Genomic DNA, 17,471 nt, shown 5'->3' on the forward strand with positions numbered 1-17,471 from the left:
GCAACAAGGAGCAAGGAGGCGCTACCTAGCTAGGTGGCACAAATTGAGGCGGCCGGGCTTAATGATGAAGAAATGGCCCTCATCATTAAGCGTTTCAAGACGGCGCTAAGGGGTCGCAAGGAGCATCCAAACAAGACCAAGACGAAGGGGAAGCGCTCATACTTCAAATGTGGTAAGATTGGTCATTTTATCGCTAACTGTCCCAATAATGATAGTGACCAGGAACAAGGGAACAAGAGGGAAAAGAAGAAGGCTTACAAGAAGGCAAAGGGCGAGGCACACCTTGGAAAGGAGTGGGACTCTGATTGTTCATCGTCCGACTCCGACAACGAAGGACTCGCCGCCACCGCCTTCAACAAGTCGGCCCTCTTCCCCAACGAGCATCACAACTGCCTCATGGCAAGGGAAAGGAAGGTAAGCAATCATGATACTAGTACATACGCTTCCTCAAGTGATGAAGAATCTAGCGATGATGAAATATACTATTCATGTTTATTCAAGGGCCTAGCTAGAACTAAGGTTGATAAGATTAATGAATTAATTGATGCCTTGAATGATAAAAATAGGTTGTTAGAAAAGCAAGAGGACCTTTTGTATGAAGAACATGATAAATTTGTAGAGGCACAAAAATCCCTTGCTTTAGAAATTAAAAGAAATGAAATGCTTTCTTGTGAGTTGTCTACATGCCATGACTCTATTTCTAGCTTAAAAAGCATAAATGATGATTTGAATGCTAAGTTAGAAATAACTAATAAATCAACATCTTGTGTAGAACATGTTGCAATTTGCAATAGGTGTAAAGATTTTAATGTTGATGCTTGTAGTGAACATCTAGTTTCAATTTCTAATTTGAATGATGAAGTGGCTAGTCTTAATGCCCAACTTAAGACTAGCAAGAGTGAATTTGACAAACTAAAATTTGCAAGGGATGCCTACACGATTGGTAGACACCCCTCAATTAAGGATGGTCTTGGCTTCAAGAGGGAAGTCAAGAACTTAACGAGCCATAAGGCTTCCATCTCCGGCAAGGAGAAAGGGAAGACCCCTATGGCTAGTAGTGCTCAAAAGAACCATGCTTTCTTGTATCATGATAGGAGACATTCTAGGAATGTTTATAGAAGTTATGATGCTCTTGATTCTCATGCCATGATTGCTTCTAGTTCTTCTATTATGCATGATAGAAATGTGGCTAGGAAAAATGTTGTTCATCATATGCCTAGAAGAAATATTGTTCATGTTCCTAGGAAAGTAATGAATGAACCTTCTACAATTTATTATGCTTGTAATGCTTCCTTTGCTATTTGTAGAAAGGATAAGAAGGTAATTGCTAGGAAATTAGGGGCCAAATGTAAGGGAGACAAGACTTGCATTTGGGTCCCTAAGACTATTGTAACTAACCTTGTAGGACCCAACATGAGTTGGGTACCTAAGACCCAAGCCTAAATTTGCCTTGCAGGTTTATGCATCCGGGGGCTTAAGCTGGATTATCGACAGCGGATGCACAAACCATATGACGGGGGAAAAGAGGATGTTCTCTTCCTACGTCAAGAACAAGGATCCCCAAGATTCAATCATATTCGGTGATGGGAACTAAGGCAAGGTGAAAGGGTTAGGAAAAATTGCTATTTTATCCGAGCACTCTATTTCTAATGTGTTCCTAGTTGAGTCGTTTGGATATAACTTGTTGTCTGTGAGTCAACTTTGTAATATGGGATATAACTGTTTATTCACAAATGTAGATGTGTCTGTCTTTAGAAGAAGTGATGGTTCATTAGCTTTTAAGGGTGTACTAGACGACAAACTTTATTTAGTTGATTTTGCAAAAGAGGAGGCCGGTCTAGATGCATGCTTAATTGCTAAGACTAGCATGGGCTGGCTGTGGCATCGCCGTTTAGCACATGTGAGATGAAGAACCTTCACAAGCTTCTAAAGGGAGAACACATGATAGGTCTAACTAATGTAACTTTCGAAAAAGATAGACCTTGTGCAGCTTGTCAAGCAGGTAAACTGGTGGGAAGCTCTCATCATGCCAAAAATGTGATGACAACATCAAGACCCCTGGAGTTACTTCATATGGACCTCTTCGGACCCGTCGCTTATCTAAGCATAGGAGGAAGTAAGTATGGTCTTGTCATAGTTGATGATTTTTCCCGCTTCACTTGAGTATTCTTTTTGCAGGATAAATCTGAAACCCAAGGGACCCTCAAGCGCTTCCTAAGGAGAGCCCAAAACGAGTTTGAGCTCAAAGTGAAGAAGATAAGGAGCGACAATGGGTTCGAGTTCAAGAACCTTCAAGTGGAGGAGTATCTTGAGGAGGAAGGAATCAAGCACGAGTTCTCTGCTCCCTACACACCACAGCAAAATGGTGTGGTAGAGAGGAAGAACAGGACGCTACTAGACATGGCGAGGACGATGCTTGGTGAATTTAAGACGCCCGAACGGTTTTGGACGGAAGCCGTGAGCACGGCTTGCCACGCCATAAACCGGGTCTACCTTCATCGCCTCCTCAAGAAGACGTCATATGAGCTTCTAACCGGTAACAAACCCAATGTGTCTTACTTTCATGTATTTGGGAGCAAATGTTACATTCTAGTGAAGAAAGGTAGGAATTCTAAGTTCGCTCCCAAAGCTGTAGAAGGGTTTTTATTAGGTTATGATTCAAATACAAAGGCGTATAGGGTCTTCAACAAATCATCGGGTTTGGTTGAAGTCTCTAGCGACGTTGTATTTGATGAGACTAATGGCTCTCCAAGAGAGCAAGTTGTTGATCTTGATGATGTAGATGAAGAAGACGTTCCAACGGCCGCAATGCGCACCATGGCGATTGGAGATGTGAGGCCACTGGAACAAAAGGAGCAAGATCAACTTTCTTCCTCAACAACGGTGCATCCCCCAACTCAAGAAGATGAACAGGTTCATCAAGAGGAGGCGTGTGATCAAGGGGGAGCACAAGATGATCACTTAATGGAGGAAGAAGCACAACCGGCACCTCCAACCCAAGTTCGAGCGACGATTCAAAGGAATCATCTCGTCGACCAAATATTGGGTGACATAAGCAAGGGAGTAACTACTCGTTCTAGATTGGTTAATTTTTGTGAGCATTACTCCTTTGTCTCTTCTATTGAGCCTTTCAGGGTAGAAGAGGCCTTGCTAGATCCGGACTGGGTGTTGGCCATGCAAGAGGAGCTCAACAACTTCAAGAGAAATGAAGTTTGGACACTGGTGCCTCGTTCCAAGCAAAATGTTGTGGGAACCAAGTGGGTGTTCCGCAACAAACAAGACGAGCACGGGGTGGTGATAAGGAACAAGGCACGACTTGTGGCAAAAGGTTATGCCCAAGTCGCAGGTTTGGACTTTGAGGAGACTTTTGCTCCTGTGGCTAGGCTAGAGTCAATTCGCATATTGTTATCCTATGCTACTCACCATTCTTTCAGGTTGTTCCCAATGGATGTGAAGAGTGCTTTCCTCAATGGGCCAATCAAGGAGGAGGTGTACGTGGAGCAACCCCCTGGCTTCAAGGATGAACGGTACCCCGACCATGTGTGTAAGCTCTCTAAGGCGCTCTATGGACTTAAGCAAGCCCCAAGAGCATGGTATGAATGCCTTAGAGACTTTTTAATTGCTAATGATTTCAAGGTTGGGAAAGCCGATCCAACGTTATTCACTAAGACTTGTGATGGTGATCTTTTTGTGTGCCAAATTTGTAGGATTACAGGGAGGCTACGCTAGCGCAAAACAAAATTTTCAACCCCATAAAACCAAGAACTACTGCGGTTATAGGTCATGGAATTACCACTAGACGCGCAGAGCAGCGGAAGACGTCTCGATGTAGACGAACGCGTCGAGCAGTGTCGTGCAGTCGTCGGCGTCCTTCACGTCCTCACACGGTTTGTCCTAGTGCTCCAGATGCAGCACCTCCGAGGTATCCACACGTACAGGGAGGAAGCGTCGCGTACCGAACTGCTAGGTTCGCGACGGCGGCTTGGCGAGGGCGAGAGGCGAGCGACTACTCGTTTTCTAGTGGCGAATTAGGTTAAGCCTAACCGCGCCCCCGCCCCTCATTATATAGGCGTTATGGTGGGCTTCAGACACCGAGGCCCATCAGTAACCCTAAAGCCCAGTCTAATTTCGGATCTAATCCGAGTTAGGCTTCCTTCCCCTTAAGTGTGTGACCCTATAGGTTCATGTACAAATAGACATAGCCCGAGTACTCTTACTTGGCCCAATAATTGACAGCGGCCTCTAGCAAGACATGTCAACTCCTATGCGCACGTAAAGATCATATCAGACGAACCATTGCAACATTACGTACATGTTGTTCCCTTTGTCTCACGATATTTGGTCTGGCTCTAAGCTAACCTCTCTTTCTCGATACTGTGAATTGGAATCCTTTCAATGGTTAACTCTTAACCCTAGCACGACCATGCATTTCTTGATCCAATCACTCGAGGGGCCCAGAGATATCTCTCTCACAAAGAGAGGGACAAATTCCATCTTGACTGACCATGCCTCACAGCATGCTTCCTGACAAACCCAAAACTACCTTTATAACTACCCAGTTAAGGAATAGTGTTTGATAGTCCCTAAGTAAGTCAATTCACATCTTGAGAACATGCGACAATCTCAGGTCTAAGGATACAGTATTCATGTTGCAAAAGGAGAACTATATTACAATATCTCATGTTGGGTCGGTCCAGCCTCATGTCATACATGCGCCCACATTATTAGTTTAACATCTCCATGTTCATGACTTGTGAAATGTAGTCATCAACTAATACATGTGCTAGTCATCGACTCTGACTAGGGACATCATTTAGAATAACCATATAAGTAAATAATCTCACAAACAATTCACATAATTGCTAATCAATACAAGGTGCCTTCCATGGATATTCAATTAAGCAATATATATATATATATATATATATATATATATATATATATATATATATATATATATATATATATATATCATGGATACAAAGAAATATGCTCATCTCTATGATTATCTCTAGGGTATATTTCTAACAAAATTTATGTCGATGACATAATATTTGGTTCTAACCAAAAGTCTTGTGAAGTGTTTAGCAGGGTGATGACTCAAAAGTTTGAGATGTCGATGATGGGCGAGTTAAGCTATTTCCTTGGGTTCCAAGTGAAGCAACTCAAGGATGGAACCTTCATCTCCCAAATGAAGTACACGCAAGACTTGATCAAGCGGTTTGGGATGAAGGACGCCAAGCCCGCAAAGACTCCAATGGGAACCGACGGACACACCGACCTCAACAAAGGAGGTAAGTCCGTTGATCAAAAGGCATACCGGTCTATGATAGGGTCCTTACTTTATTTATGTGCTAGTAGACCGGATATTATGATTAGCGTATGCATGTGTGCTAGATTTCAATCCGATCCAAGGGAGTTTCACTTAGTGGCCGTGAAGCGAATTCTTAGATATTTAGTTGCTACGCCTTGCTTCGGGATCTGGTATCCAAAGGGATCTACCTTTGACTTGATTAGATATTCAGACTCCGACTATGCTGGATGTAAGGTCGATAGGAAGAGTACATCGGGGACGTGCCAATTCTTAGGAAGGTCACTGGTGTCATGGAGCTCTAAGAAACAAACTTCTGTTGCCCTATCCACCGCTGAGGCCGAGTATGTTGCCGCAGGACAGTGTTGCGCGCAACTACTTTGGATGAGGCAAACCCTCAGGGACTTTGGCTACAATCTGAGCAAAGTCCCACTCCTATGTGACAATGAGAGTGCTATCCGCATGGCGGATAATCCTGTTGAACACAGCCGCACAAAGCACATAGACATCCGGCATCACTTTTTGAGAGACCACCAGCAAAAGGGAGATATCGAAGTGTTTCATGTTAGCACCGAGAACCAGCTAGTCGATATCTTTACCAAGCCTTTAGATGAGTCGACCTTTTGCAAGCTGCGTAGTGAGCTAAATGTCTTAGATTCGTGGAACCTGGATTGATTTATAGCATACATGTGTGTTATGCCTTGATCATGTTCCTTAATGCATTTTGTTGTTTATGGTGCTCAAGTTGTACAAGCACTCCCCGGACCTCACAAGTCCATTTGCAAGTGATGCACATATTTAGGGGGAGATGTGCTACAACTTGACTCTTTGAGACTAACTATGTGCTTGAGTTTGCTTAATTTAGTCTCAAAGGAGGTTTGAAAGGGAAAAGGTGGACTTGGACCATGCAAGACTTCCACTGCACTCCGATGAGAGAGTAACTCACTCCAAGTTCATCTATGTACTCTTATTGCCTTTTTACTCTTAGTTGAAGATTTTGGTGAGGCAATGGGGTTAAAGGGCCAAAATTGATCCTATTTTGGTGCTTGATGCCAAAGGGGGAGAAAATAAGGCCAAAGCAAGAAATGGATCAGCTACCACTTGAGAATTTTGAAAATAGTAGAGTTAGTGTTTTTGTTTGTCTAAATACTCTTGTTTGTCTCTTATTGTCAAAACATTTGTCTCTTGTGGGGAGAAGGCTTGATTATGGGAAAAAGGGGGAGTTTTTGAATCTTTGTTCAATTTCTCTTGAAATATCTCTCTTTATGTTTCAACAAGTGTGTTTGACTTAGAGATAGGAAATTGAGTTTGATTTGCAAAAACAAACCAAGTGGTGGCAAAGAATGATCCATATATGCCAAATTTGAATCAAAACAATTTTGAGTTCTAATTTGTATTGATGTTGCACTTCCTTTAGTTGCTTTTTATTGTGTTGGCATAAAACACCAAAAAGGGGGAGATTGAAAGGGAAATGTGCCCTTGGGCCATTTCTAAGTATTTTGGTGATTGAGTGCCAACACAAGTGGACTTATGTTAATCTAGGCAAAGTGATGGACAAAGTGCAAATCAAGTGAAAAGGTATGTTTCTAAGACTTAGTACATTATTTTGGAGACTAATGTATTGTGTCTAAGTGCTGGAAACAGGAGAAATCAAGTTGGAAAAGAGATGGCTTTGTTCAGCCAAAGACAGCTTAGTCTGGGTGCACCGGACTGTCCGGTGGGGCACCGGACAGTGTCCGGTGCGCCAGGCCGGTGTCTGTCAACTGGCTGCTCTCGGGAAGCAATTAACGGCGTACGACTATAAATCACCGGACTGTCCGGTGGTGCACCGGACTGTCCGGTGGTGCACCGGACTGTCCGGTGAGCCAACAGTCAGCCGGGCCAACGGTCGGCCGCATAATCCGCGCGCGACGCGTGGCAAGAGCCAACGATCAGAAGGGGCACCAGACTGTCCGGTGTGCACCGGACAGTGTCTGGTGCGCCAACGGCTCAAAAGCGCCAACGGTCGGCTTCGCCAAAGAAAGAAAGAAATCCGCACCGGATAGTGTCCGGTGGTGCACCGGACTGTCCGGTGCGCCAGGCGACAGAAGGCAAGAATTGCCTTCTTGAAATGCTCTCAACGGCTCCTAGCTGCCTTGGGGCTATAAAAGGGACCCCTAGGCGCATGGAAGAAGATATCAAGCATTCCTTGAGCATTGTTGATCACTCACACTTCATTCTTGCGCACTTGTTCGACATTCTTAGTGATTTGAGCTCCGTTCTAGTGAGAACCTCGAGATATTGTCTTGAGCTCAAGTCTTGGTCTTGTGTGTGCGTATTTGTTGTGGATTTGAGTATGTTGCTTACCTCCCTTACTCTAGTGCTTTATTGTGATTCTTATTGTAAGGGCGAGAGACTCCAAGTTGTGGAGATTCCTCGCAAACGGGAAAGAGAAAAGTAAAGAAGAACACCGTGGTATTCAAGTTGATCATTGGATCACTTGAGAGGAGTTGAGTGCAACTCTCGTCCGTTGGGACGCCACAACGTGGAGTAGGCAAGTTTTGTACTTGGCCGAACCACGGGATAAATCCTCGTGTCTCTTGTGCTTGTCCTTATTGTGTCTATTGTGCTTCACAAGAGCTCTCCTCTCTACTCACTTGATTTCATTGTTCTAACTCTTAATCAAGTTTGTGGTGTTAAGTTTTAAGTTTTATAGGATCACCTATTCACCCCCCCTCTAGGTGCTCTCAGATGTCGTATGAGTTAGCCAAGTAGTTTGACAGATTGAGCCTCAGATTTCTAAACAGTACCCAGGGAGTGACAATTGAGCTGGAACCCACCCTAGAGCAGGATATCAGAGAAGGACAGAAAGATGATGAAAAGATCAGTGAGATCTGCCAGCTAATATCAGAAGGGAAAGGAAAAGACTTCCAGGAAGATGCAGAAGGCTTGATATGGTTCAAAGACCGGCTGTGTGTTCCCAACATCAAGTCTATTCGGGAACTAATTCTCAAAGAAGCTCATGAGACAGCATATTCCATAGACCACGGCAGTGAGAAGATGTATTAGGATCTGAAAAGGAGGTTTTGGTGGTACGGAATGAAAAGAGAGATTGTAGAGCATGTTGCCATTTGTGACAGTTGTCAGAGAACTAAAGCAGAGCATCACAAACCAGCTGGACTTTTGTAGCCATTGCAGATTCCTCAGTGGAAATGGGAGGAGATCAGAATGGATTCATAGTTGGCCTACCTCGTACCCGGGCCGGCTACGATTCCATTTGGGTGATTATGGACCGCTTGACAAAAGTGGCCCATTTCATACCAGTGAAGACAATGTATAATCGAGTAACGCTAGCTGAGTTATACAAGTCTCGAATTGTTTGTTTGCATGGTGTTCCGAAGAAGATAGTGTCAGATCGAGGAACACAGTTCACCTCTCATTTTTCATAGCAGCTACAAGAAGCCTTGGGCACGCATTTGAAGTTCAATTCAGCTTATCACCCACAGACTGATGGTTAGACTGAAAGAACTAACCAGATTCTGGAAGACATATTGAGAGCTTGTGCATTGCAAGATAAGTCAGGTTGGGATAAGAAGTTGCCTGATGCAGAATTCTCTTATAACAACAGCCATCAGGCCAGTTTGAAGAAGTCACCGTTTCAGGAACTGTATGGAAGGAGTTGTAGAACTCCACTTCTCTAGGATCAACCTAGAGAGAGGCAGATGTTTGTTCCAGACGTTTTGCTCGAAGTAAAAGAAAACATCAAGATGGTTCGGGAAAATATGAAGATAGCGCAGTCAAGGCAACACAGATATGGTGACACAAGAAGAGAATTGAGTTTCGAAGTGGGAGATCATGTCTATCTGAAAGTGTCACCTATCAGAGGAGTCAGAAGATTCAGGGTCAAGAGCAAGTTAGCTCCACAATATATTGGGTCGTACCAGATTCTAGCAAGGCGTGAAGAAGTGGCATATCAGCTCAGCTTACTAGAAGACCTGCCAGAAGTGCATGATGTGTCCCATGTGTCTTAGCTGAAGAAGTGCTTGCGAGTACTAGAGGAGCAATTGCTAGTGGAAGGACTAGAAGTCCAAGAAGACTTGACATATGAGGAGAAACCAACGCAGATTCTGGAGACAGCAGACAGATTCACCCGGAGGAATACCATCAGAATGTGCAAAGTCAGATGAGGTCACCAATCTGAAGAAGAAGCAACCTGGGAACGTGAAGATGATCTGAAAGCCAAGTATCCTAAACTCTTTGCTAGCGAGCCTTGAATATCAGGGGCGAGATTCTTTAAAGGGGGATAGATCTGTAACACCCTGAATTTTAGGGTATAAAAATTTCTTTGCTCTATACTCAAAATTCGGGTGTTACCCTTTCCTTTATTCACTCTTTTTCCCTTTATGAAAACAGTAGAGAGTTATTTTGGTTCTATATTAGCATGAGCTCTAGAAGTGTCATGATTGTTGCATTCATGCTACTGCATAGTGTTTTCAAGTGTAAGAAGTGTTTGAATCATGTCAATATGTCTCGTAGATGTTTCCCGTAAACTTTCATATTTTTCTGAATATTTTTCTATTTTTCTAAATTCAGAATCTATTTATTTGAGGTACTTAAAAACATTTTCAAAAGTTTTAAATATGTTTTTTGAGTTCATAGGGTGCCAAATCATGTCTTCGAGATATTTTTGGAGCCTTTGAGATATTTTCGGATATTAAAAACGATTTCAGCCTTTTTCTGAAAATGATTTTAAATTTTAAAAATAGGATACTTACGAAAAATAAAGTATCTTCAAACCCTAGCAATATATATGGCTGGAATCCTCTCGTCGAACCCTTTCCAAAATTCTAAACCCCATCCTCAGATTCAATCCGAAACTTCCGGAATTGCTCGCCGAAGTTCGAGACGGTTCCAACTCCGGTGACAACTCTGTCGAGCAATTACTTTCGATCCATGTGTCGTCGGCGGAATCCGAGGGTACCGCTGCGTTCGTGCGCTCAGCCCGCCCCTCCCGCGGCCGATGCGGCCCGCGACAGCGTCTTGTCCCCCTGCGTGCGCTCGGTCGGCCCCCTACCCCCTCCTGTGCGCGCAACCCCCTCCCCCTTCTCCCCTTCCATGGTGAGAGGAAGGAGAAGAAGATGGAGATTTTGCGATTTAGTCCCTGTTTCTTTTAATCCATACGCAGTAATTTAGTTCAATTTAAAACCACGATAACTTTAGCGTATTAAATCTGATTCACTCCATTCAAGTTGTGTTAGATTCATATTAAAATTGTCTACATGTTAGAAGTAATATTCTATGTTGTTGCACATTTTATCTAATTTATTTAAATGTTTGTTTGACCGGAGGTTAATAGAACGACGTTTTATTTTAAATCTAATCTAGGATTTTAATTTACGCACCTATAAAACAACATCAGCGTAGTTAATCTTAACTGGATTATTCTTTATTAAATAATTGTTTAGTTTAATCATGTTACCTATTAATTAGTTCTCGTGTGGAGTCTCGGCCCGTGCGCCGTACGCGTGCTGTGCGCGTACCGTGCACGTGCTGCCGTGCTGTTTTGCGTGTTGCGTTTTTCGTCTCGCGCCGTTATTTCGTCTCACGTATAGTCACTAACGTTATTTGAATTATTTATCTACCGGAAAGTTGTTGTCGTAGCAAGCCAATTAAAAATAGGCGATAGAATATCTAAGTTTCCTTCATTTTTGATTTTTTTTCGGTGAGAGGCGGCGGCACTTTGCATCTAGAATCTACACACGTACCCATTGAGACTTGTCACAGGTAATATAGTAGACTTACCCATTGAAACTTTGAATCTAGAAACGTTTTGTAGTGAGAGGTGGCGGCACTAAATAGTTAGTAGGATTTCTATGTGTGGTGATGAGAGCCAAAGCACTGCTGTGCTGTGCACATGGTTTTCTAGAGACTTGCTACTCCCTCCAGCCGCATGTGTGGTTTAAATGTTAACCACATGCCTTATGATCGTTTCCGAAATTGTATTGACTAAGTAAAATTTTAATATTCAAAGCACCAGTGGTCTAGTGGTAGAATAGTACCCTGCCACGGTACAGACCCGGGTTCGATTCCCGGCTGGTGCACTCTTTTTTTTATATTTTTTGCCTGCTGTCCGAACTCGCTGGGAATTATAGAATATATTTACATTTGCAGCACGCACTCATAAGGACGAAATGACTGTTTATCTGCGTGCAACAGTGAGTCAGTGAATCCTTCTCCCCGTATGTTAAGCTCTATACCTAGTAGCCTAGTAGGAATGTTTAAGGTTATAGTCACCGTACTACAAGTTTCTTGGTTTGGTGCCTGCTGTCCGAACTCGCTGGGAATTATAGAATATAATCAGAAATTTGTTTTTAAAGTCTAAAGTAATTCAATAAATTTAGAAAATTCATAAGTAATTCATTTTAACTCTGATTTGACCCATTCGAATTGCGTTAGGGTCATAATAATATTACCTATACAGTATAACACTAACTTTTATCATGTCACATACTTTTGTAATTAGGTATTTATTTATCCTATGTATAATAGATTAATCTAACCAATCCAAGCAATATGTTAATAATTATAATCTGAATAGAAGGTGATCTCTAACTAAGGTGTGACTTATATTAAAGATAATCTTTAATGTATATCTCACATAATTTATAAAATCAATCTAGGACCTATTACTAATTGTTTAACCACGTAGACCTTCTCAAAACCATATCTCTTCAACTGTAACTCTGATTTTAGTAATTCTCAAACTTACGACCCCGTAGCAGCGCGTAGAATATTCCTATACAACCGAATCTCATGTTTGGTGTAATGTTATTTTTATGTACTCATTGTCTATTTGTATGTATTGCTACGAGTAGCAGCGAGGTCACGAGAAACTCGAAGACCAACTTAGTGAAGTACCTAGAAATCTTAAGTCTAAGGCAAGTTGTGCCCTTGATCACTTTTCTTTTCCTAATAATGTTCTTGTTAATCACTATGAAATGCTCAGGTTAACTTGATGGGACCTAATAGGTTTCCCTAGTTTTGTTTACCCTACCCCTTGCAGACAAATAAACTATTGGATAGACTTGCTATTGCTCTACCTGGTATTGGGATTAATGTTACATTTGAATTGTGATCATGTTCCAATTACGTTGTTGTTTTAATTGTTGTTCATGACAATATCATTGTTTTAATTGGAACATGGAGCTTAACTTGAGATAACAGTGCTACCACAAGGGTGGTATGGGACGCCCTTGGCTGACTAATTAGGAAAGCTAGTGGAGGACTACCTTACCCAAAAGGGGCAAGTGTGGTAGAGGAGCTACGATATAAAGAGGTTCTCGGGTCAATCATGATGCGATGGTTTTTCGGACGAGGGGTTCATATATTGCCCTTCTCAAAAACCATAGCGGGTTTTCTGAAGCTAGTGGAACTTTGTAAAGGCCTCGTAGTGCTATCCTCCCTTATCTCCACGGCAGAGATGAATGGGAACTCGCGATCCCTTGGCTAATGGGTAACACGACTTATGGGTAAAGGGTGCAACCTCTGCAGAGTGTAAAACTGGTATATCAACCGTGCTCACGGTCAAGAGCGACATAGGACTCTCGCATGATTAATTTATGGAACTAAACTTAATCTGTCATTCGCATTGTATTGTGGGTGTTATTATTAATTGTGATCTCTTATTTAATTGGGTTGGTATCTACTTATACTTAGTAACTACTAATAAAATTTTGATTAACATTACAAGCAATGCTCAGCTTCAACCATCTTCTTTGGTAAGCCTTACACTTCACATGAGCCCCACCGTAAGTGAGCTCATGCACATTATTCCCCACAACTTGTTGAGTGATGAACGTATGTGAGCTCACTCTTGTTGTACTCACATCCCCCAAGTCAAGGACAGGTACCACAAGATGGAGAGCGTGAAGGATGTCGTGTTGAGTTCGTGAGAGGTCTAGGCTGTCGTCTCCCAGTCAACTATGGTTGCTGGATCGTTGTCTTCGTATGATGTATTTATTTAACTATTTTGTACAGAACTTCTATTATATAGTAAAGATGTGACATTCGTTTCTATACCATGAGTCATCATATGTGTGAGACTTGATCCTAGCACACATTTGATTCGCGCCCGGTTGTGACAATCTCGCCCGTCGTCCCCTTCGTCGACCTGCGTCCGCCCCACCCTCTCTCATTTCGGATATACAGATGCTGCATCCGCCTGACCTAGCTCCTGGCCTCTCGCCTCCAAGATCTCAATCTCTCCATGCCTCACCTCCATTGATCGACCCCACTGTCACCACGGGCCACCGCGATGGCGTCGCGGTTGTCTCTCCATATCACCTATGTTGCCTCTGCCTCATCCTCCATTGACTCCCCAACCTCCACACACATCCTCGTCGGCGTCCCATAGTCCATCAACATGCTCCTCAACAACCCGCTCCCCTCCCACACATGCAGGCTTTCGGTGGTCAGACCTGAGTGGCCCCAGTCCGCCTAGTGAGGATGACATTTCCATCGAGGCATTGGCACAACGCGTACAAGAGCACATGACCGTCAACTGCAACCCTACTGCTCGTCGCCACAAGTTCTGGGAGACGCATACCGTCGGCCAGTGTCACGCCGCCACCAACACATTGCTATCGGACGACCCCATCGAGCCGCCCACACCACTCCCCGAGGTACGCCGACCCCTACCTACGAGTGGCTCACCTGCAACCTCAATGCCGATGCGCTCCTCGCATACCTCTACTCGTTGCTTGCCCACAACTACGTTGAGGATGATGTGGGGGACAGATATCCCCCGGGTCCACCAGAAGGACAAGATACCTTGCGAGGGGCCCATGGGCCCAATAATCCGCAAGGTCATCCCTTCGTGGGCCTGGGGAGGAACGCCCAATAAAGCAGATTGACACAAGGCCGAATCTACGCAAGCCCAGACAGCCCGATGAATTTGAGCAGAGATCGCAACAGTGACCCGACCTTCCCGCGCAGGGGCCCCGTACATCGAAACTGAGCGAGGATGGGTCGGCTGAATTAAAGGAAGATAGACTCAGTCAGTTCACTATTACTTAGGCACCCGTTATTATCATATCCACATGTAATGCCCCACGGTCGAGTATATAAGGCCTAGGGGGCACCCCTTCAAGACGATCTACCTCACTACTTAGCCGTCCACCCGGTTCTCTACGTCCTCAACACTAGAGAACCTCCTTGTAACCCACCACATAAAGTACTCGCGCCAGGACGTAGGGTGTTACGCATCTCAAAGCGGTCCGAACCTGTACACAACTGTCCATTGTCTCTCGTGCATCTAGCACGAACCATCGAGCTACAGTTGGTAACACCGTCCTACTCCAAAAAGCACGTTGAGGGGCAACCTCGGGTGCGTGGTCGGACCCAAAACACTGACAGTTGGCGCGCTAGGTAGGGGGTGTGTCACCGATCCAAGCTAGCTCAATGGTCGTCACCTTCCAACACAAGATCATCCTCCGCCCCGGGTCCGTGTTCTGCTTCGGAACTATTTCATCCGTAGCAGATGAAGAGGGAACTCTGTATCGCATCGCGGATCCACCGGAGAGAAAGTCTTCCTCAAAGATCTCCGAGAGAATTGGAGCAAAGCAGGAAAAAGCGCAACCTCCAGTGCTCCGAGAAAAGACCACCTTCAGCAAGCCAGGAGCTGAGGGTCCGTCAACCCGAAGAACTCCGCTTTCCACCTCTCCGACGGAAGAATGGACACGGATCACAAGGAGGAAAGAAGCAAATGAGGCCAAGGGTCGTCAAACTCTTCTTTCTGTGCCTCCATCCTCAAAGGAGGGCAGAAAGAGGATCGTCACGACAGCTGCTCCATTCTACCCCGACATCCTCTTCTTTGGGGGAAGAGTGGAATTGAATCCTATCTCCGACGACGAACCGACTGCACCGGGAGAAGGACCTCATCAGCGGGAAACTCACCGGTGGAGGAACCGACGCCGAAATATTTGGCAACATCATGAAGCCGGAGAACGGGATCCGGCGCAGCCTGTGTCACGAGACGAGGTCTCAGAAGTGGGAGAAACTCCAGAAGAACGGGGCCTCAGAGAAAGAAGGAACTCTCGACGACGTGACCGTCGGCAGGCTCAAGAACAGGCCGAGCAGGAAACGAGGCAACGTCGGGAAAATCCACTCTTCGGACGCAACCTGAACCCTGACTTCGCCCGAGCCATGAACACGCCGAGTGAAGTCGGTGGAGTGTTGGCTCGGATAGCTGATGTTCTCCCCCGGACTCCCGACGCCGAGGGCTATCGGCGGCTGTTCACTCAAGCAGCCAACCACCTTCTACCCCTCGCTCATCCACCGAACGATCAACGACACGCCATCAACAGTCGGCGGGACGCACGGAGCTCCATCAACGCTTCGCGCGAATGATGACACGAGAACGAGATCCGTTGCCGGGAAGAGTACGACCGGGATCACGACATCCCAGCATGGAGTCAGGCCACCAGGACCGAGTCGGCCACGGCTTCAACTGGTGGCACCACCCGGGGACGGTCGAGGCACCACGACAATCACTCCCCTCCCTAGGAAAGACATCATCACCGACGACAAGAAGACAACTGTGGAGTATCGGCGCTTACTCCACGCCTCAGGGCCATTCAATGGCCCCCTAACTTCAAGGTCTCCAACGTCGTCAAATATGAATTTAAGCAGGATCCGGGAGGCTGGCTGGCCGTCTACACCACTGCTGCCTGAGCCGCTGGGGCAACCGAGGACATGATGACCGCGTACTTGCCTATCGTCCTTGGGCAAGACGCGCTACAATGGCTGCGACACCTACCCCGACACTGCATCGACGACTGGAGCGACTTTAGTCGGCGCTTCATCGCCAACTTCCAATCTCTCTCCGACAAACCGGCGCAACCATGGGACCTCAAATCCATCAAGCGCCGGGGGGACGAAACTCTCCAGTCGTACCTCAAAAGATTCCAGACCATGAGAAATCGTATCCCCGAGGTCGCAGAAGCAGCAGTGATCGAGGACTTCTACCAGGGATCCAACGACTCGGCCTTCGTCCGAGCCATACTACAAAAGGCACCGACCACTTCGGAGCAGCTATTCCGGGAAGCCGACCTCTACATCACCACCGATGAACGAGCTCTAGACCTCATTGGAGGAGCAAAGCCTGCACCGACAGCACCACGACGTGACACGAACCAGCAACCCGACAAACACTGGGAGAAGAGGCCTCGTGAAGAGGTCCACGCTGCCGGATCGCCCGCCTCTCGCGCTCGAGGAGGACCTCGCAGAGGCAAACGCACACTGGATGACATCCTTGACGCCCAATGCCCGTACCACAAGGACATGCGCCACACCCTCCGGAACTGCAGAGACTTCAAGCACTCCGTGGGGAACGGCCGACCCTTCCAACCACTACCTCCTCCCCCGCCGCGAGGAGGACCAGGAGAACTGCGACAACCCCAGCAATAGGAGGAGGGAGGAGATGGAGCCTTCCCGCGCGTTGACAGAGAAGTCAACGTCATCTTCGGTGGACACGGGTCGCAAGAAAGCAAGAGACAACAAAAGCTCAACGATCGTCAGATACTGGTGGCGACCACCGGTCCTCCCGCCCCGTACCGATGGTCTGAACACCCAATCACCTTCACCCGAGTAGATCAGTGGCTCAACTTCGACCACCAAGCAAGTACCCGCTCCTCGTCGATCCGGTGATCCGAGAGAGCAGGGTAAAAAAGGTATTAGTGGACGGGGGAAGCAGCATCAACGTCACCTTCCCCCGAACGCTCCAAGGCTTGGGAGTTCACCTCAAAGAGCTCCACGAGTCAGACAACCCCTTCTTCGGCATCGTGCCGACTGAAGGAGAATATCTGCTGGGCCACATCTACATGTCGGTCACCTTCGGAACTCCGGAAAACTACAGAACCGAGTTCCTGAGGTTCGAGGTGGCGAACTTCGACTGCGGATACAACGCCATCATCGGGAGGCCTGGATTGGCGAAGTTCATGGCCATTCCGCATTACACAAACATGACATTGAAGATGTCAGGACCACAAGGAATCATAACTATGCGCGCTGACTTCCAAGGCGCCGCAGAATGTTTCCGAGTGGCCATTCAGGCGGCCCTCACTACCAAACCATCGGTGACTTCTTCTGCGCAGGTGAACTCAAAGCCTGAAGAAGATCTCGT

General features: G+C 45.8%; 1 non-coding gene across 1 annotated transcript; it reads left to right on the top strand.

Annotated features, from left to right (window-relative positions):
* The first annotated feature begins 11,320 nt into the window (after positions 1 to 11,320).
* TRNAG-GCC (transfer RNA glycine (anticodon GCC)) lies at positions 11,321 to 11,391 on the top strand. Its single transcript has one exon. It is a non-coding gene; the product is annotated as a tRNA-Gly (tRNA).
* Positions 11,392 to 17,471: the final 6,080 nt, after the last annotated feature.

This window comes from Zea mays, chromosome 6, assembly GCF_902167145.1.
Source record: "Zea mays cultivar B73 chromosome 6, Zm-B73-REFERENCE-NAM-5.0, whole genome shotgun sequence".
NCBI classification, from domain to species: Eukaryota; Viridiplantae; Streptophyta; class Magnoliopsida; order Poales; family Poaceae; genus Zea; species Zea mays.